This window comes from Muntiacus reevesi, chromosome 2, assembly GCF_963930625.1.
Source record: "Muntiacus reevesi chromosome 2, mMunRee1.1, whole genome shotgun sequence".
Classification (NCBI taxonomy): domain Eukaryota; kingdom Metazoa; phylum Chordata; class Mammalia; order Artiodactyla; family Cervidae; genus Muntiacus; species Muntiacus reevesi.
In genome coordinates, this window is record NC_089250.1 from 51967690 (window position 1) to 51988873 (window position 21184).

The 21184-nt window shown below is 42.1% G+C and overlaps 1 pseudogene; it reads left to right on the forward strand.

Annotated features, from left to right (window-relative positions):
* Positions 1-18168, forward strand: part of LOC136159401 (signal-regulatory protein beta-1-like) — a 35809-nt pseudogene extending 17641 nt beyond the window's left edge.
* Positions 18169-21184: the final 3016 nt, after the last annotated feature.

A 21184-nucleotide genomic window follows, 5' to 3' on the forward strand; every position in this document is an offset into this window, starting at 1 on the left:
GCTGGCAAGGATGTGGAGAAAAGGGGAGCCGTCCTGTACTATTGGTGTGAATGTAAATTGAAGTGGCCAGTATGGAAAATATTATGGAAGTTCCTCATAAAACTAAAAATAGAATTACCATATGATCCAGCAATCCCACCCCAGGGCATATATCTTCTTCTCCAAAAAGATACATACATCCTTATGTTCATAGCAGTACTATTCACAATAGCTAAGACAAAGAAACAAAGTACATGTCCATCAATAGATGACGGGATGAAAAGATGAGGAACATATATACAATGGAATACTACTCAGCTGTAAAAAAAATGAAGAAACAATGCTATTTGCAACAGCATAGATAAACTAGTGATTATCATACTAAGTCAGAACAAGAAAGACAAATACCATATGATATCACTTATATGTGGAATCCAAAAAATGGCCCAGGGAATTGTCTGATGGTCCAATGGATAGGATTTCATAATTCCATTGCAGGGGCCTGGGATTGATTCCTGGTAGGGACCAAAGAACCTCAAGGTACATGATGTAGCCTAAAAAAAGGAAAAAGAGAGAGAGACAAATATACCTACCTATGAAACAGAAACGGACTCAAGGACATAGAGAACAGAGTTGCAGTTGTCAAGGTAAACGGGGTAGGGGTTAGGTAGGCTATTATATAAAGAAAGGATAAAGAACAAGGTCCTGCTGTACAGCACAGAGAACTATATTCAGTATCCTGTGGCAAACAATAACAGAAAAGAATATATTAAAAATGTATATGTATAACTGAGTCACATTTTGACTACAAAATTAATATAGCATTGTAAATCAATACACTTCAATTAAAACAAGTTATAAGTCAAGTAAGCAAAACATAGCCCCCCAAAGAGATCCATGTCCTAACACTCACTAGTGAATGTTTTACTTTACATGGAAAAAAAAATTTGCAAAAGTGATTAAGACTCTTGCTATGAGAGAATATCCTTGTTTATAAGTGGGAGCCCAATATAATCTTATAAGAAGAGGCAGGAAATCCAAAGTTAGAGTACAGGTGACAATGAAAGCACAACTGGAGTCATAAGAAGATAGAAACCTTGAGAAGAAGAATGTAGACAGTCTCAAGAATTTGCAGAGGCAATGATAAGAGCCTTGAGAGAAATGTAGCCCTGTTGACTCCTTGATTTTAGTCCAGTTTGGTCCTTTCACATCCAGAATTATAAAATAATAAAACTATCATTAAGTCACTAAATTTTTGTTTTTTATTACAGCATCCTTAGGTAACTAATATAACACATGTCATTGTGACACAGTTATAACATAACTGTGTCATTGTGCCTTTGGAAAAAATCCCAGGGAGTTGAAACAATGTCTTACTTTCTTCATAAACTAAATGTTCATTGTGTGCTGGAAACTCTGAATATCACTGTCACTCAAGTATACAGGTTGTTGGAGCAAATTGCATCATGAGTATGTGGATCCCTGGGGAGGAGTGAATTTGGTCCATAAAGGTATTTGCAGTTTAATTAATAACATACGAAATACATGCATCACTTCTCCTCATAACTCAGTGATCTAAGAGGTCATGTTCAGTTCAGTTCAGTTCAATCGCTCAGTCGTGTCTGACTCTTTGCTACCCCATGAACTGCAGCACGCCAGGCCTCCCTGTCCATCACCAACTCCCGGAGTCCACCCAAACCCATGTCCATTGAGTCGGTGATGCCATCCAACCATCTCATCCTCTGTTGTCCCCTTCTCCTCCTGCCCTCAATCTTTCCCAGCATCAGGGTCATTTCAAATGAGTCAGCTCGACACATCAGGTGGCCAAAGTATTGGAGTTTCAGCTTCAACATCAGACCTTCCAATGAACACCCAGGACTGATCTCCTTTAGGATGGACTGGTTGGATCTCCTTGCAGTCCAAGGGACTCTCAAGAGTCTTCTCCAACACCACAGTTCAAAAGCATCAATTTTTCGACGCTCAGCTTTCTTGATGGTCCAACTCTCACATCCATACATGACTACTGGAAAAACCATAGCCTTGACTAGACAGACCTTTGTTGGCAAAGTAATATCTCTGCTTTTTAATATGCTGTCTAGGTTGGTCATAACTTTCCTTCCAAGGGGCAAGCGTCTTTTAATTTCATGGCTGCAATCACCATCTGCAGTGATTTTGGAGCCCAGAAAAATAAGAGGTCATGTGGTCCCACCTAATGCAAAGGACAGAAGTGCAGCACTCCCTGAGGACACACAGTAAACACCCAGGAATACTGGGTGGATCATGACACTTCCAGAGAGGGCTCAAGGACTCAGTCCCAGTCTCTGCCACATCATTGACCTCTGTGCCTCAGCTCCTCACTTGTGTTAGTGTCTCACATTACAGACTCATTGTGCAAGCTACATGCAATGTACATGCCGTGTGCTGAGTTTAAGGCCCATTCAAGGTGCATTCAGACAATGAACGCTGTTGTTGATAAACACTTGAGAAAACCTACAGGATCACATAAGGATGAATAAATAACTACTTTGTATTTTCCTCCAGGAGCGGCAGGTGCGGGGGAGCTGCAGGTGATTCAGCCTGAGAGGTCTGTGTCAGTTGCAGTAGGAGAGACGGCCACTCTGCGCTGCACCATGACCTCCCTGAGCCCTGTGGGGCCCTTCAAGTGGTTCAGAGGAACTGGGCCAGGCCGGGAGTTAATCTACAGTCAAAAAGAAGCCCCTTTCCCCAGAGTTACAAATGTTTCAGATGTCACAAAGAGAAACAACATGGACTTTTCCATCCGCATCAGTTATATCACCCCAGCAGACACTGGTGTCTACTACTGTGTGAAGTTCCGGAAAGGAGAACATGGTGACGTGGAGTTTAAGTCTGGACCAGGCACTCATCTCACTGTGAGTGGTGAGTATGGCCTGGGTGTCCTTCATCCCCTGGTCTCTGACAAGTCAACAAGAATGCCCTTCACTCTTTGAACAAAAAAAGGAATCCGGTACAACAGTGACCAGGACATGATCTGATTTTACTCCCTTCTACAAATCAGAGTATTTGAGGCCATGACGGTTGTGCTATTTGCTCAAGGCCCCTCAGCTGGTCAACACGGGAAAAGTCTGGATCCCCCATCTACCTGGCTCCACAGTCCTTGTCCTTTCCATCACATTCAGTCCATTGATTCCAGGGATAAGGGAAATGAAAGTCTGAGTGACTTGCTCCTTGACAGGCCAGGCCTCACTTCTTACCTCTGGAGAGTGCACCCTCAGCGTGGCTGAGTCTTGTCTTTATTCAGCACTTATTGAGCACCTACTGTGTGCCAGGCCCTGCTCTGGATGCTGTGGAAACAGCAGTGAACAAAGCAGACAAGGGCTCTTCTCCCTTGAAGCTTATGTCCTTTTCCCTTCTGAAGAGGAGAAATCCATCCAGGGCAGGGAGGAGAGATGTGTTTCTTTATTTTCTATTCAGACTATCACACTGAAAAGAGATTCTAAGACAGTGTTTATTCTGATGGCCCTGATTGGAGACTATGCTGAGAGGTTGGGTGTTTTCTTCTGTCATTCAGGGATTGACTCACAGTCACTAAAGGCTCCCAGCAGACCTGGTTCATTTCAGAATGTCCCGCCTCAGGGAAGCAGTTCTCCATGTGGATGACTTAGGAGCAGTGCCATAGAGGCAGCAAAGGTGCTCATTTTTTTTAGATTTTTCTGACAAAGGCCCTGAACCCTTGACTCTCAGCACAGGATGAGCCTTAGGCATCATCCTCCCAACCTCCCATGTACAGATGGGGCCCTGAGGCCAAGAGGTGACAGGGCCCAGACCACAGTCACATAGTTAGTGAAAGGATCATCAAGAACCCACCCTGATTCAAGGCTAATCTCCTTCCTGCACCAGTATTGGAACTTGTTTCATGGAAGAACCTAGCGCATGGAAGTTGCAGAATACAAATACAAATGCCAGGGTATTTATTTATTTATTTATTTATTTATTTTTGGCCAGAGTTCCAATATGTTTCTAATGAGCAGTGATGTTTAAAAACAACTGGACTATATGAGGATCTTTTACTTTTATCTAGTCTGTTTCACTTTTTCTATTTCATAGTCGGTGCTCCCATTTCATTTAGTTTATGTTTTCCAGTTTCTTCATCTCTTCTTTTTGTTGATGTTCATTTCTCAAACCTTTATCAAGTACAGTAGAAAAGCTTTTATATACATATATATAAATTATGTATAATATATATATTTTAGAACACTTATGTATTTTTACCTAACTAAAAAATTTATGATATTTTGATTCTACTTGTTTGACTTAGTATTAATAGAATGCTAGATATCTAGTTAAAAAAATAGATATGCAATAAGCAAAAAAAGTTCACTATATAGAACAAGGAACTATAGTCAATATCTTGTAATAATTTATAATGGAAAATACTTTCAAAAATAACATATGTATATATGTAAAACTGAATCACACACACACAAAATAATTCTACTTTTTGAGATTTAGTAATGTTTCTCTTTTCACCAGTTTTTTTAAATGTCCTATGGATATCTAACAACAACATATAAAATACAAAATTTTAAATATATTTGTAGGATATGATTAATATAAACTAATTAAATACAAGTCAATTATATTTAAATTATTAATTACATCAAGATATTCCTATTCTTATTTTTTCTGCACTTGATAAAATATTCTCAGATAAATGTTAATATGTCTCACTATGTTGATATATTTTTTTCTTTTCCATTAAAAAAAAAAGGAACTCACTTTGATTCCAGGCAAGGCTCCTTCCTTCACTGGCATTGGAACTAGTTTTCTGGAAGGGCCTGGCACGTAGAAGTTGCAGAATAAAAACTCCTTGGGCTTCCCTCATAGCTCAGTCAATAAAGAATTTGCCTGCAATGCAGGAGACCCAGATTCAATTCCTGGGTCAGGAAGATCCCCTGGAGAAGGAAATGGCAACCCACTCCAGTATTCTTGCCTGGGAAAACCATGGACAGGGAAGTTCAGCAGGTTATTGTCCATCAAATCCCAAGAGTCGAACATGACTTAGTAACTAAACCACCACCACCCAAAATCTCCTTGAATTAACCATGGAACAGGCTCTTTTCATTGCCTTCCCAAAGGTTCAGAAGGTCCCTCACATTCAGACCCCGAGCCTGAGGTGACAAGAAAACTCTCCCCACTTTCACCCACATGATCCCAAATCCCTCATTCCATGTCAGCACCTGCAGCTGCCCTGTTTTTCAACAACTACTTAACACTCAGCATATGGAGATAGCATCATTTATCTCACAGTCTCCTGTTGATGGGGACTAAGTTGTTCCTAACCTTGGGCTACCGAAACAGTGCTAAGATGGATAAGCTTTCCTAGTGTCACTCTGCTCAGAGGGGAAATACCCACTGGAAGTGGCATTGCTAGTTCAGACAGTATGTGAATTTTAATTTGTGTGATGATATTGCCTAATTTCCCTCCTAGTCTTGGTAGCAAATAATCTCCCCAAACATCTAGACATCAGCAGGGAAGGTATTTTTTCCTGATTTCTCAGATATTACTAAACTTCCCAGATGGTGGGTCCCCTGCTCATCTCAATACAGCTAGTAAGTGGCTCCACCACCTCTCAGATCTGCTGTCTCCCAGGGCTGTTCATCCTCTTCCCCAGGCCACCTGCCCAGATGATTCCCTGGTTGAGAAAGGAGGGAGGGGAGGAGAGCCGCAGCCTATCAGATGTTGAATCCTCCTTAGGCATTTACTCGTTAACAACAGTGTTCAGAAGGAAAGGTTGTCTGTTTTCCATTTTTACAGATGAGGACCCTGAAGCTCAGAGAGGGAATATGATTTGTGGCCAGGTAGGAGAGCCAAGATCGAATCCCAGGCACCCACAGTTCCACAGCCCTGTTCTCTGCACACCCCACTGTGCTTATCAAAGTCTTGAGAAGACTCCAGCCCTGTCCTCTTAAAATCTTATTTTAAGATTTATTTTATCTTAAAATTTTTAAATTTATTATTATTTTATTAATAAATAATTATTTTATTTTAAATTTATTTTAAAATTCTTTTCTTTAGAGATAAACATTTTTTTTAATTTATTTTTTTTAATTTTATTAGTTGGAGGCCAATTACTTCACAACATTTCAGTGGGTTTTGTCATACATTGACACGAATCAGCCATAGAGTTACACGTATTCCCCATCCCGATCCCCTCTCCCGAGATAAACATTTTAAAAGGCCCTGTAAGGGAGGCAAGTCCAGTTTTACAACCCAAATGAGACAGATCATTCAGTGTCACACGATGTGCTGAAAAGTTCCCCAATGACAGGGATCAACACTCTTAAAAGCATCAGGAGATTTTCTCCCCATTGTTGTGATGTTGCCCCTTCACCAGGCCCCTCTGGTGCAGGTCCAGGAAGGGTGGTGTGGACAGAGTCCAGAGGGGCCACTGCGATCCCAGCAGCACCAGACATACCCAGTCCTGGCGCTGCAGACTGAGGATGAGGAGGGGGAGGTGATCCCTAGAGGGTGATGAGGGCCCATGTGAGCAAAGAGTTCCTATTTAGACTCAGGTGTCAGGAGCCCATGTCTTCCCTTGTTGGTCCAGGCTCCCCAGGGCTGGGCCCTCAGAGGCTACTCCTCCCTGTAGTTGATGAAGTCAGGAATCTGAGGCAAAAGAGGGGGTGGTAGTTGGTGTGGAGGTTCCTGAAGGTGGTGGGCACTTGCTCTGCTGGTGGACATGAAAGCTTAGACTTGACAGGAAATACCAGGACACAGTCAGTGGTTGAGAAGAGACAGTCCCTTCATTTCTCTCAGCCTCAGTTTTCTCATCTGTAGAATGCTGGTCATCATGTCTTTCAGGAGAATTAGAAGCATTTGAGGAGCTTTGTCCAAATCACCAGCACAGAGTAGGGACTCCTAAGAAAAGGTGTTATTTCAAGTCTGAGACCCAGTTCCTTGTACTGGGCCCCCCTTGCTCACTTGTAGAAAGAGGATGATCACACAACCTTTGCAGGGTGTCCTGAGGACAGAATGACCTGGTGAAAGGAGAGCCCCTCAGGGAGCGATGGTGCTGACCTCCCAGGCTGTGGGGTCCTGGGCATGTCTCTGTTCCCTCTTGTCCTCAGTTTCCCCATCGACGAAATGATGGTGATCACACAACTTTCAGGGGTCTGTGATTGACTGGAGAGGGCCTAGGAAGCTCTGGATTGGGGGGGTTAGGGTGTTCCTGAGCTCAGAGCAGTGTCTGAGAGCCTGGGCCAAACCCCTGCCTGGGAACTCATCCCAACTCTGCCCCGTCCCAGTGCTGGGACCTCTGCTGAATCTCTCCCCACTCTGGGCCTAAGTGTCCTCATCCCTCAGTGACAGCCCTGTCCTCACAGAGCAGCTGAAAGGACTGAATGAGGGACACATGTCAAGAGCTTAGAGCAGACCCTGGCATGTGATACATGTTCCACCCACATGAGCCCTGATGCGTTGGAGCCAGAAGACCTCAGACAGGGTCACTTTCCCTCCAGGACTGAGTACAACTGAGTGGATGTGGACCTGCGTGCCTTTCAACCTCAGCTGCTCATTGGAATCACCTGGGAGATGATGACAAGATCGCAGGACCCTGGCTGTACCCTAGAAATTCTGATTTAAGTGCACAGACATGGCCTGGGCAGCTGAGTGTCTTAACTCCTGTGGAGGATGCTGGTGCCTAGCTAGGGCAGAGGAGCCTGAGCTGTGTTCTCTGAGGTCACTGAGAGGGAAGGCTGTGGTTTTTCCCTGATAGAGGTCAGTCCCCTGTTGCACCTGGGTTATAAGAACCGCTCTCCCAGGTGTGAGCACTTCAGAACAACCTGTGATGGTGGCAGATCTTAGGAGGCCGAAGAAACTCAGCCTGAGTGGAGTGGCAAGGAAACCCACACCCCAACAGAGCTCACCTGGGTTGAGAGGGCCTTCCTACTCACTCAGACCATCCTGTTCAGACCAGAGCTTTATCACTGGGGAAATCTTCCCATCTTTAGACACCCATGTGCCTAAACAGACATTGGAATCCCTGCAAACACTCCCTTCTCAGCCTGGAGCCCTCTGGCCTCAACAACCACAATGACACTGATGAAATCTGTCCTCTCTCCTTTCAGAATGCTTCCAGCTTCTATAAAGAGCTAATCTGCAGGAAAATGCCTGTGGTCTCTTGTGAGTTTTGAAAGCTAATTCCCCAAACTTATTTCTGATGGGATTATCTTTATAACTGGGGACAGATTCATAATTTGGTGTTTCTGCTATTTTTTTTGTTGTTGTTGTTTTTTTTTTTTTTAATTTTATTTTATTAGTTGGAGGCCAATTACTTCACAACATTTCAGTGGGTTTTGTCATACATTGACACGAATCAGCCATTGAGTTACACGTATTCCCCATCCCGATCCCCCCTCCCACCTCCCTCTCCACCCGACTCCTCTGGGTCCTCCCAGTGCACCAGGCCCGAGCACTCGTCTCATGCATCCCACCTGGGCTAGTGATCTGATTCACCATAGATAATATACATGCTGTTCTTTTGAAACATCCCACCCTCACCTTCTCCCACAGAGTTCAAAAGTCTGTTCTGTACTTCTGTGTTTCTTTTTCTGTTTTGCATATAGGGTTATTGTTACCATCTTTCTAAATTCCGTATATATGTGTTAGTATGCTGTAATGTTCTTTATCTTTCTGGCTTACTTCACTCTGTATAATGGGCTCCAGTTTCGTCCATCTCAATAGAACTGATTCAAATGAATTCTTTTTAACGGCTGAGTAATATTCCATGGTGTATATGTACCACAGCTTCCTTATCCATTCATCTGCGGATGGGCATCTAGGTTGCTTCCATGTCCTGGCTATTATAAACAGTGCTGCGATGAACATTGGGGTGCACGTGTCTCTTTCAGATCTGGTTTCCTCGGTGTGTATGCCCAGAAGTGGTATTGCTGGGTCATATGGCAGTTCTATTTCCAGTTTTTTAAGAAATCTCCACACTGTTTTCCATAGTGGCTGTACTAGTTTGCATTCCCACCAACAGTGTAAGAGGGTTCCCTTTTCTCCACACCCTCTCCAGCATTTATTGCTTGTAGACTTTTGGATAGCAGCCATCCTGAATGGCGTGTAATGGTATCTCATTGTGGTTTTGATTTGCATTTCTCTAATAACGAGTGATGTTGAGCATCTTTTCATGTGTTTGTTAGCCATCTGTATGTCTTCTTTGGAGAAATATCTCTTTAGTTCTTTGGCCCATTTTTTTTTAATGTTGATTTTCGCATGGCAGCTCTTTGGAGCAGAATATGACTCTCCTTGGTGCTTCAGGTATGCTTTTGTTTTGGCTTCTTACTGCCTAAAAAATAAATACATAGTTTTAAAACTAGAATGACCAGATTTTATGATAACAAGGGCATCTCTGGTGGCTTAGATGGTAAAGAATGTGCCTGCAATGCCAGAGACCTGGGTTGAATCCCTGGGTCAGGAAGATCCCCTGAAGAAGGAAATGGCAACCCACTCCAGTATTCTTGCCTGGAGAATCTCATAGACAGAGGAGCCTAGCGCGCTAGTCCGTGGGGTCGCAAAGAGTCGGACACAACTGAACAACTAACACTTTCACTTTTATGATAAGATCATGGATGTTATTGATTAAGCACCTACAATATGCCAAGCTCTGTGTTTTATATACATCCTCATCTTACCAGGTGGTGCTTGTATCCACTTTGTCCAGAAACAGTGAGGCTCAAGGGTAAAGAACTGCGACACTAAAGTCAATCAGTCCTGTGTACAGTGAGGTGAACTCTGACCTTAATTGCCGTGTGTCCTTGGACAGCTTCACTCTCCCTGAATTTTGTCCTATATATGGGGCCACACTCAGGCCTTCCTCTCAGGGCTGTGGAGGGGATTAGAGAGCTGAGGGTGATCAAGATATCAGACCATCTTTAGGCTCTGAGGAAACTCCGGACAAGTAGTAACCGAACACAGTACCTCATCCCTTTAGGGATGTCCAGGATGCTGGTATTTATACAATTTGACATATTTAGGTAGCTAATATGAGGTACATATAGATATATATATCCTCAAATGTTTGATGAGTTTTAGAAAGCAAGTTAAATATTTAGAAATGCAAATATCTGTAATGTTTGCTGTCTACAGCTTACAGGAGGTATTGGGTAATAGTGAACAACTGAGAGACACCCTACAGGACTCCTCTACAGGGACTCTCACATTTGACTTGCTGATTTGTATGAATCTGGGCTTTTTGCAGGTCTGTGTCTGTGTCTCTACGGATTTAATAACAGTTAAGAAGCTAAGCACCTGTGGTTTCTTAGCACTCAGTGATCTTTCTTTTCAACCCAGAACTAACCCAAGAGAAACACCCCACTCAGAAAGATACCGATTTGTACCCTTCCTTTGAAATTCAGGGATTGATATATTAGTCCTACTGGCATTTTTGTGGGAAGAAGGAAAACAGTGAAGGAAATTCATAAATACTTGAAAGACAGTTTGGATATAAATAGAGTCCAGGTTAAAGAAAGATATGTATTTGTTTAGTTTTATGAAGCATCTTGTTTTACTCCCAGCAAAAACACTTCCATCACCTGATTTAACCCTCACTGAAGCCTGGGCAGGATAATGCCAGCTGCCTTCTTTCTTAGATGAGGAGCTAGAAGGTGCCACAGCCACACGTCTGGTCCGCTGGCCACCCTGCCTCAGCTTCTGTATGGTCCTGCTGTGCTCCCGTGTCCCTGCATTTCCTTCTGCAAATGCATCTTCTGAAGTTAGTTAAGTTTTCCAGGCGAGCCCAGTTAGGGATAGTTAATAAAAGAGTGAGTCCAAAAAGTACTTTTGTTCCTGTGCCCGGATTGGAGGGAAATCACCTGGCAGAGGAAAGAGGTGGACTCAACTCAGGTCTGAAATTCCAGTCAGCCCTGACCCTGATTCAAAGTCACCCCTGGGAACCTGTATGTCTCCCCTTAAGATGACAATGGTAACACTGCTCTCCCCCAACTATTTGAAGAATTTAAAAATAATATATTTGCAATTTCTTAACATTGTCACAAGTTCTTTGTTAATGATGATAATCACAATCATGTTCATTGTTTATAAATATTCCATTTGTAGCCAAGTCACCCCTGCCCATGGTATCCAGCCCTACAGTGAGGGCTACACCTGAGCAGACAGTGAGCTTCACCTGCACATCTCATGGCTTCTCCCCCAGCAACATCTCCCCTAAATGGTTCAAAAATGGCAATGAGGTCTCAGCCTTCCAGACCAGTGAGGATCCAGAGGGAGACAGCATTTCCTAAAGCATCTCCAGCACAACCAAGGTGCTGCTGGCCCCGGGGGAGTTTCACTCCCAGGTCATCCGCGAGGTGGCTCATGTCACCCTGCAGGGGGCCCTCCTCTCCATGGGACTGCCAACTTGTCTGAGACCATCCGAGGATGATGCCCCTCATGTCAGCTCAAGCCCACACCTGCCCCCTAGGCCCCAGCTAGCTCCCCCCACCTGTTTTTTTGCTCCAGGCCTTGAATAGCCTGGAATCTACTTCCTGACATTCCTGCCCAACACCAGGCTTCTAGTTGAGCTATTCATTCACTACTATGGACACCTGTGCCAACCATGATGCTAAATAGTTTTCTTTACTCTTATCAATGGCTTCTCCGATTACTGAGCACCTACTATAAGCCATGGAGAAAGAAATGGCAACCCGCTCCAGTGTTCTTGCCTGGAGAGTCTCATAGACAGAAGTGTCTCGGACTGCAGTCCACGGGGTCGCAGGGAGTCAGACACGACTGGGTGACTAGGCAACACCATAAGCCAGGCCCTTATGTGCCTAGGAATTTCATTTATTTTGCTGCAGTTATTATGTTCCTACTGTATGATAGGGGCTGATCTTGCTGATTGCAAACATTATAACCCTAATAGGAGCTCTCCATTTTTGAGCACCTACTGTGTGCCCTGCACTGTACTTAGTGATTTCATTCCTATGCAGAGAGACCCTCAGTGTTTGAGCACTTGCTGCCTGCCTGTCTCTGACCTGGGTGAGGTGACCTGTCCCATATTGTCAGAGCTTCTTCCCTGTGATCTTTCAGTTTTACCCACCTTGGAGCTTACACAACACCCCATGGGGAACCAGATGAATGTCATTACCTGCCAGGTGAACAAGTTCTACCCCAGAGACCTGCAGCTGACCTGGTTGGAGAATGGAATCATATTCTGAACAGAAGTGACCTTGGCCCTCATAGAAAACAAGGATGGAAACTTTAACTGGATGAACTGGCTCCTGGTGAACTCCTCCGCCCACAGGGAGGCTATGGTGCTCACCTGCCAGGTGGAGCATGACAGGCAGCCAGCGGTCACCAAAAACCATACACTGGAGGTCTCTGCTCATCAGAAGGACCAGGGCACCCACAAACTCCCTGGTGAGGACTGCACTCTAACTGACCCAATTCTTTATTTGTTTTTATATAATGAAGGGAGTACTTCATGCTTTTTATTGAACAATGTAGAAGTCAGTAGATATAAACTAGAACTTTAAAGTGAATTCCCTCCTAACCACTGGTAAGAGTATGATATGTTCTTTATAGATCCTTTGACATAAACATCCATGACATTAAGAAAGAGAGGAAGGAGGAATATCATCCTGTTCAGTGTCCTGTCTCTTTCTTTCTTCAAATAACTGTTTCTGTGTCTGCCCACATGCCATCTCCTTATTCTTTCTAACCTCTGCCTGGTCTCTCTTTAGCCTAGACTTTTCCTTCCATATCAGGAACACCACACCAGTAAATGTCTGTACTTACTACTCTGTGAGATTCTGGAAGGGGAGCCCTAAGGACATGAAGCTGGAGTTGCACCAGGCACCCAGGTGACCGTGAGTGGTCACCGCACGGGCTCCTTTGGTCCTTTGATTTGTGACAGTGGACCAGAAATGATCACAACCGTTCACTGCACATTAATTAAATGTAAATGTCAGTTCATCTCCTTTTGTGCTTCAGCCACCCAGAGGGCTTTGAGTTTACAGAAGGGACTCAGGGAGCAGTGGGGATGGGGGTGGGTCTTGTGTTGTTGAAGATTTGTTGCCTTTAGTCCAGGTCATTGGGCTAAAGTAATCAAGGTGAATGAGTTCCTGAGGACAGGAATCCCAAGCCTGCACAAGAGATACATGCTAATTACAGACTTGTTCTCCCACAGCTTGGACTTGTTCCAAGGATAGTTACCACCACCCCCCCTTATATAAATAAAGCATCTTGTAGACTGTCATGTAGCATCAAGAGAGGGTCAAGTCAGGTTTCCAGGGATCTTTCTTCAGAAGACGTTTCAAAGGCCCACATTTCTTCCATCATGCCCTATGGTACTGTCCTCATCTACCGGGTCAATGCTGGGTCACCGAGTGTCCATGTCCCTGCCGGCTGGAAGAATTAAGAGAGGAAAGAGAGAACAGACAACTTCCTTTAAACAACTGATATAGAGAAGCTGCATAATTGTGTCCACAACTTATGTGTGTCAATGGTGTCTGCAATTGTGTGGTCTTTTGGTTAGGGACATTGTTTTCTATAAAACCAATCCCAATGCACACTTAATATAATCAATACTAATTCCCAATATCATTTAAAGTGGAATATAAATTCAAATTTTTTCAAAGTATCTTTTATTATTATTTCTTGTTCACCAAAATTGTTTTTAATTCATCTGTAAGTTTTTGGCAAAATTTTCCCATGACACCAGGTGGGTCATGAGAATCTTTTATTTTTTTAATTTGAAACAAAATTTCAATTGTTTAGGACTATTCAGAACATTCATTTCTTACTGTGTGAGCTGTGGTAGGCTGTGCTTTTTGAGTTATTTGTTCCATTGTCTCTGAGTTTTCAAATTGCTGTCTGTTCATAAAATTCTCTTATTATCCACTGATACCTGCAGAGTCTGTACTAATGTCCTCTGTTTCCATTCCTGTTATTGGAAATGTGTCATTCTTCCTTTTTTATTTGTCAATTGTACTAGAAGCATTTCATATTAATGGTGTTTTGAAAGAACACACTCTTTGTTTCAGTTATTTTCTCTATTGTTTTTAAGTTTCATTGATTTTTCTTTTCTGTTTTTGGTTTCATTTATTTTTCTTATTTCTGTATTATTTCCTCTCTTCTTTTTGCTCTAGGTTATCTTGCTCCTCATTTTCTAATTTCTTGAAGCAGAAATTTAAATTATTGGTTTAGACTTTCTTTTTTTCTAGTGCCACATCTGAGTCTCTTTTTGTGCTAGGGAATTAGGAGGGTGGACCTGGGTGACTGACTGCCACAAATACCTATATATCCACACACACACACAAATATGCTTAATACAGTGGTAGAGGTCAGACGTCTATGATGGTGGCTGGGCTGTGTTCCCGTCAACGGCTTTAGAGGAGAATCCATTTCCTTTCCCTTTCCAGCTCCCAGAGGTGCCCACACTCCTTGGCAAAGGGCCCCACATCACGCTGACCTCTGCTTCTGACATGGCACCTCCTTCTCTGACTCTCCTGCCTCCATCTTATTTGTAAGAATCTTTGTGATCACATGGGCTCCACTCAGAAAATCCAAGATAATGTGCCATCTCAAGATCTTTAACTTGATCACTACTGATCACCTCTTTGACATATATGATAATCTATGCACAGATTTGGGGGATTGTGTGCCAACCATATTAAATCAAGAATAGGTTGAAACCCCTTCCTGTGATCTATGCACTGTCCTGCAGGACATTTTTTTTTTAAATATTTTCAAAATATAGGCAAATTTACTATTGGTTGTGTTATTTTCAAATATTTAGATTCCTGACCTTATCAGACGACTGTTTCTCCTAAAATTTTTCTAATGGCTGACTGAGGATGGGATTGCAGCCTAGTGAGTGATTGTGCACTAGGACTTGCTGAATTTTCTCTTGTCTCACAGTTATTTTCATACTCTGGAACTTTCTCTTCAAGTAATAGGACCCTTGCAGCCTGAGAAAAGAGAGTGTGAGATGAGGGATTCCTGTACCCTAATGTCTGCCTCAAGCTTGAGGCCAGGAGGCAGGTCAAAGCCACAGAGTGTTGGCAGGCCCAGGGGGCCTCAGATGGAGTAAGTGGAAGCCCTGGGAATGGTTCCTCTGTGATCCTTCTAATCAACCCTCTTATCACCTGATTTCCAGGCCCAGGACAGTCTTCGCCTCTCCTGGTAGTTTTCCTCCTAGGCCCCAAGGTGCTGTTATTGGTTGGCGTCTCCATCATCTTAATCTACAAGAAGTTTTGAGCATAAATGTAAGTTGGGGTGAGATGGAGGGCAGGACAAGTTCTGTCCTAGAGCTTGGGGAGGCTACTCATAGACCACACGAGGTCAGGGCCCACGTTGAGTTAAAAGAGGGTGAAGTAGCTCCCTCAGTCTCCTCAGGAGACCCTGCTTCCCTCTCAGCGTTACCCAGTTCTCAGGAGGTGTGTGAGGTCCTGGAGGAGATGGGCTGGATCAGGGGTTTTCAAAGGGTGTCCACAGAGTCTTAGGGGTTGAGAGGGTGCTGAATGAGGAACACCTGAGTGGGTGGTTCGCTTAAAACCTGGGACTTCTTGGGGCAAAAGAAATCCATATTTTAGGACAATGTTGAGAAGTTTAGATCAGCTGTTCTGAGGGGTATCTCTGACCCTCTGTGTAACAGAGTAGAAAGGCTTAGGAAGGGACATCAGGGGCATAGAATCTGGGGAGGAGGGAAGGAGGCTGAGTGGGCAAAGTCCTATCTCAGGAGCTGCCCATCCTCTCAGGACAGGCATCCTAGGAAGAGAACATGTGGGTACATCAGAGTGATTCATGAATTGTTTCTTGAGTGACGAGCACATAACTATGACATTTTCCCACAGCCCCATCCTTCCTGCCTGCTTGGGGCCACCCTCTGTCTCTACTGCCTCCTTCCCTCCCAGAAGGGCCCAGCCTTGGAGAAGGACCCAGCTAGAAGCTCCCACAACTTTGCTCCAAATGCCTCCCTTCCATGGAGACCTGCCTGCTCACATGTTCCTGAAACCCCCAGAACTGTGTCTTCATACTTGGTCCTAAGCGGGGATCATGGGAAGTAGTTCTGGGAACTGACTCATGACATATCCCTGGAATTTGAGAAATAACTCAGATCAACACAGATCAGGTTATCTCTCATCTGTAACCCTGGACTTGTCTCACACTAATGTTCTCTGCAGAGAAGTTATTCTGTCTTCTGTTCACTAGACTCCTCACCCTTTGAGTATAAATGATGCCCTATCTTGGTTTTAAGAAAAATTATTCTCCTTCCTCATTGTCTCAATAGCCTACTTTTCAAACTCAAAGAGTAGTGTTCCCTCCTCTCTCTGTGATGGGAAGAGTAGTCTTGATATCATTTTGCATCCTTCCCAACCCCGTTGCTCATGGTAAATACACTATGTCCAGGAGCCTGGAGTCATCCTTGATTTCTCTTTCTTTTATATCACATATTCAGTTCTGTCTTTAAAGTGATTATGTCCAGTAGTGTGATGGTAAATCTTTAACAATTGGCTGTTAAAAAGAAAAAAAATAAGCCTAATTAGTAGTACATGTCAAATTCTTGATGCAAAATGCTTTCAATGTGATCAAATTCAAGTTCACAACCATTTAGCAACTTTAAAAATTCCTGAAAATGTAAATGTTGTCTCTCTTGAGCCAGTCCAAGCCTCTCACAGCTCACCACTGAACTCTTCCCTTAATCTGCACACTCTCACCCCCATCACCACTCCCTGTCCCAGACACCATCATCCCTTCCTGCATCCCTTCCATAGCACCTGCACCACTGCTATGGTCTCTAACTGGCTTTCCTGTTTCAGGCACAGTGATTCTCAGAATGTCAGTCAAATCCTATCTCTACCCTCACCTTCTTCCTCCAACATGACTGCTTGGCTCACTGTTTTCCTTCCTTGCAGTCTCTGCTCAAATGTCACTTTACCAAGGCACCTTTCGTATACCACACTGTATAAAGTATCAATTCCATTCTCACCATGGCATTCCATGAGCTCTTAACCTGGTTATTTTGTTTCCTGAGCACTTATTACCATCTGACATATAAAAGATAGGCAGCTCTCACTTTGAATGGTAAAGAAGGACTATAAAAATTACTGTAAAAATGAAATCATGGAATCCAATCTCAGTAATGTTGGGATGAATAATGATTGTTTTGTGACTTTTAAAATTTGTTTTTAAAGCATTAGAAACTCTCTGTCAGCTACTAACAATATATAGTTTGACAAAGTAGAAACATTGAGCATTAAATCAATTAATTTCTTTATAAAAACTTGTCTAAAGTGTTTGAACAGCGCCTGGTTTCTTCTTCTTGTATAATTTACAATATAAGAGCATCTTTTTTACAGCTTGGTGAATTATGCTCGTTGGTAAGTTTGGATCAATTTCCGACATTTTATGCTTGTTCTCTCAAAGTTGTGAAATCTTTACAAAACTTCCTTTAATTTGAAATATTTGCTGCTGTCACTTCCTCTGGGAATTTTCACCCTTTTCTTACCACCAGTTTCCTCATTTATGTCGTAAGTTGGCCTTCACTAAGTTCTTCTGACTGCACATCTGGAATCTTTCTTACAGTATTAAGTTACTACTCAACTATTTTTTCTGTAATACATTTGCATTCAATTTGAATATAACTTCTGGCATCATCACTTTTTGTCTCTCCATTGCACTTTTATTTGTTGCCTATTCCCTTTTACAATTATTCAGTTTGTAAATGACATGTGAGTTCTTTACGGGGAGAAAGGAGACAACACAACTATTTATTTTTCTGTCTGTGCCAAAACAGAGTAACAGAGTCACAGTGACCAATCCTGCAGACTTTTGAAGAATTAACAGGATTGGTTATTGATCATGATGAGCATCTGTTAGTACATAGTGATTTGTGGACTGACATAGAGTTAGCAGCAAAGTTGTACTTCAAGCAATTTTTCACAGTAAATTTCCTGTGACAACTGAGATCTGAACCATGTGTTGGGGGTTGATGTTATTCAACTAAACTGAAACTAATGCACCCTGCAACATGAACTCTGATGTATGTGTTGTCTCTTCCTCAAACAAGATGTCAGTTTTATGAGAATAGACTGAATCTTCAGTTGCCAGAACATTGACTGCTACCTACCAGGCCATTAATGTTTAATAAATGAATGAATTAGTTTTTACTAAATGTTGGATTTCAAAATAAAAATTATCTAATTCAGTCACCTGGCTCTTGTGTTCTAAAGTCCTTTCGTTAAAGGCTAAACTATCCACTTTGTGTTTAGAAGTCTTATCAAAAATTCAGTATCCTTCAGAATATAAAGAAGTGAAAAGACAAAAGAAAATGAAACCAAAATGCAAAAACTGACATTTACTAGAGTTTGTCAAAGGGTCTCAGGAAACAACAGAAAGAGGCCCCAATAGACAAAGCTGGAACAATTTGAGCAACAAATATGTTAAGTATTGGATGTAATGCTTTTGTCACCTCAAAATTCATATTTAAAATAATGCCCAAGGTACCATGCTTCCTGTTGGTGCATTTAGAGCACAACTAGTTCACAAGGGATCCTCTGTCATGAATGGGATTGTTGCTACTGCTGCTGCTAAGTCACTTCAGTCGTGTCCAACTCTGTGCGACCCCATAGATGGCAGCCCACTGGGCTCCCCCATCCCTGGGATTCTCCAGGCAAGAACACTGGAGTGTACTTTCCAAAAGAGACACACAAGGTCTTCCTAGTTCCTTCTGTCATGTGAGGATACAATGAGAAATTTGCAATCCAAAAGAGGGATTTTGGATCAATCCAAAATTATGCTGCTACTATGATAGTGGAATTTGGGCCTCCAGAGCTGTGAGCAATAAATTTTTGTTTTCTATCACTCAGTCTGTGATATTTTGTTATAGCAGCCAAAATAAGCTAGGATTGCAACTTCAAACATCAAATAAATATCTGTGAGTCCATATTGATGTAAATAAATCATTGAATGTATTAATGAATGGAGCAGAATTTTTAAAAATCTTCTGTACAGGAAAGTCCTAAATAATTTATGTAGATACTTCACTCTAAAAACCAGTTTACCACTCCTGAGGTATGGGCTGCATGTGGTGACTCATTTCCAAAGAAGACAGAATGGAAGGAGGAAAAAGGGTCAATTTACAGTGGGGAAATTTGACAAATACAAATGATCCAGGTCATTAAATGTTCTTCAACAATCAAAGTCAATATCAATAGGCATAAATCATGTAGATCTGATGAAAATGGCACTTTTCCTCTGGGACTTTCTTCCCACAAAACCTATAACCATCGTTTAATTATGAGAAAGGCATCAGAAAAGTTGTAGTAGAGGGACATCCTACAATAAATTTGAGAAGTAATTATCATAAGGAATAAGGAAAGTTGGGAAACATATTGCGGCTGAAAGGAGCCTAAGGAGAAACATGACAAGTAATTGTGTGTGGTACACATCTTGTGTGATCCTACACAGGATCGTTGAAAAGACAAGGACTTTATGAAACATTTAAGGAAGCCAGTTATGGCTCAAATGTTTGTGTCCTTCCAAAATTCATTTGTTCAAATTTAATCCCTGATGTGATGGTATTTGGAGGTGGGTCTTTGTGAAGGGATTAAATCTTAAGGGTGGAGCCCTTTCCTAGAATGTCATATATTTGGAATCATGCAGCATGTAGATTTTTACTTTCAGTTATTAAAAACAATTTAAGATTCCTCCGCATCTGTTGAAGGATTGAGAGCTGATTTCATTTTAGTCAAGAATAATATTTGATAATCTGGATTCACCAATTTCTTTACCAACTCATCTAGGTGATTTTCAAGTTTTTGCAAGTATGAATAAAGCTGCTATGAACTTCAAGGAGAATATTTTCCAGGACTCTCTCCTGATACCTTAAATATCCCTTGGATTGTAGATGGCATGCTCCATCCGTCTCACAACATCTTCTTTCTGTGAATGACAGCTAAACTGTGCCTGAACTCCTGATTCACACAAGTATGAAATAATAGACTTGCTTTTTTAAAGCTACTATGTTTGTGGTAACATGTCATTAAGCAATAGAAAACATATGCACTGAAACTGAAAAATCCATCAGAGGAAGTCTTCCATAGTTTCACAGAACTCATCTTGCAAGCAGTCTGTGCATCTTCCGGGAACGTGAACTTCATGACAATGTTGCTTATGTACCACCCAAGAACACATCCAAGAGCAATTAACTACTAAGGAATAACATTTTGTTGGCTAGGGCTGAGCATTGATTAATATGGAACACTCTGATAGTTAAGAATTTTCACAGTCTAAGAATCAGTTTTCACCCATTAGGAAAAATATCAATTTCATGGAGAAAAACAAGTATTAACATTTATTTCGGTGAATTGGGCTAAGTTGACTTTTGCACCATAAAAGAACCTGTGGAAAATGGGAGGTGACTTTTTCTCCAGGTGACTCTCTGAATACTGTTTGTTTGTTAAGATCACATTGTCCTTAGCCTGGGGCCTTGTGTCTGATCCCAAAACATAAAGAAGAGTCTGACACAGACTCTATTTGACATTTCTTGTTTATTAGAAATGTATTTGTCCTCATTGTAAGTATGTTTATTTAAGTGCCTGTTATGCTCCAGGCCATCCTTATATCCTAATGTAGAAGAGAGGTGCCATCTTCCTTTCTATGTATTGGTTCCCTTCTTCTAACCCAGGTGGCAACCACATTTATAATTTTTATACTTTGGTGCCACTACATGTGGCTGAAAGAATGTGGAATGAAATCTCACCTTTATCTACCTCTTGGGCAAGACAAAGAACATGAGCAATGATGTAACATTTTTTCCAAGAACTTCAGATAAAGAGTTCCCGGTGAACCAACCTGAGAGTTTAGTGTCAGTCAAGGCTGGAGATGTTGCAACCAGGGCTGCAACATGTCTTCTAAGTTCCCAGAAGGTCTTGTCTGGTTCAGTTGGGACTGGGCCAGAATGATAACTAATTTAGGGTTTCAGTGGAAGGCAATTCCCACAAGTATTCCAAGTAGAAAACACAATGACCAATCAATAAAATTGATTTCATCTGCATCAATGATGTGTCACATGGGATGGTGACACCAACACTGTATGTAGTTAGTGAAAGGACATCCTGAGAAGTCAATATATCTTGTTCAGGTAACTAAGTGTTCACAAATGGTAAAAATAATCTGATAAACTACATCCCTGTGCTTGGTAAATTTTTTTATGCA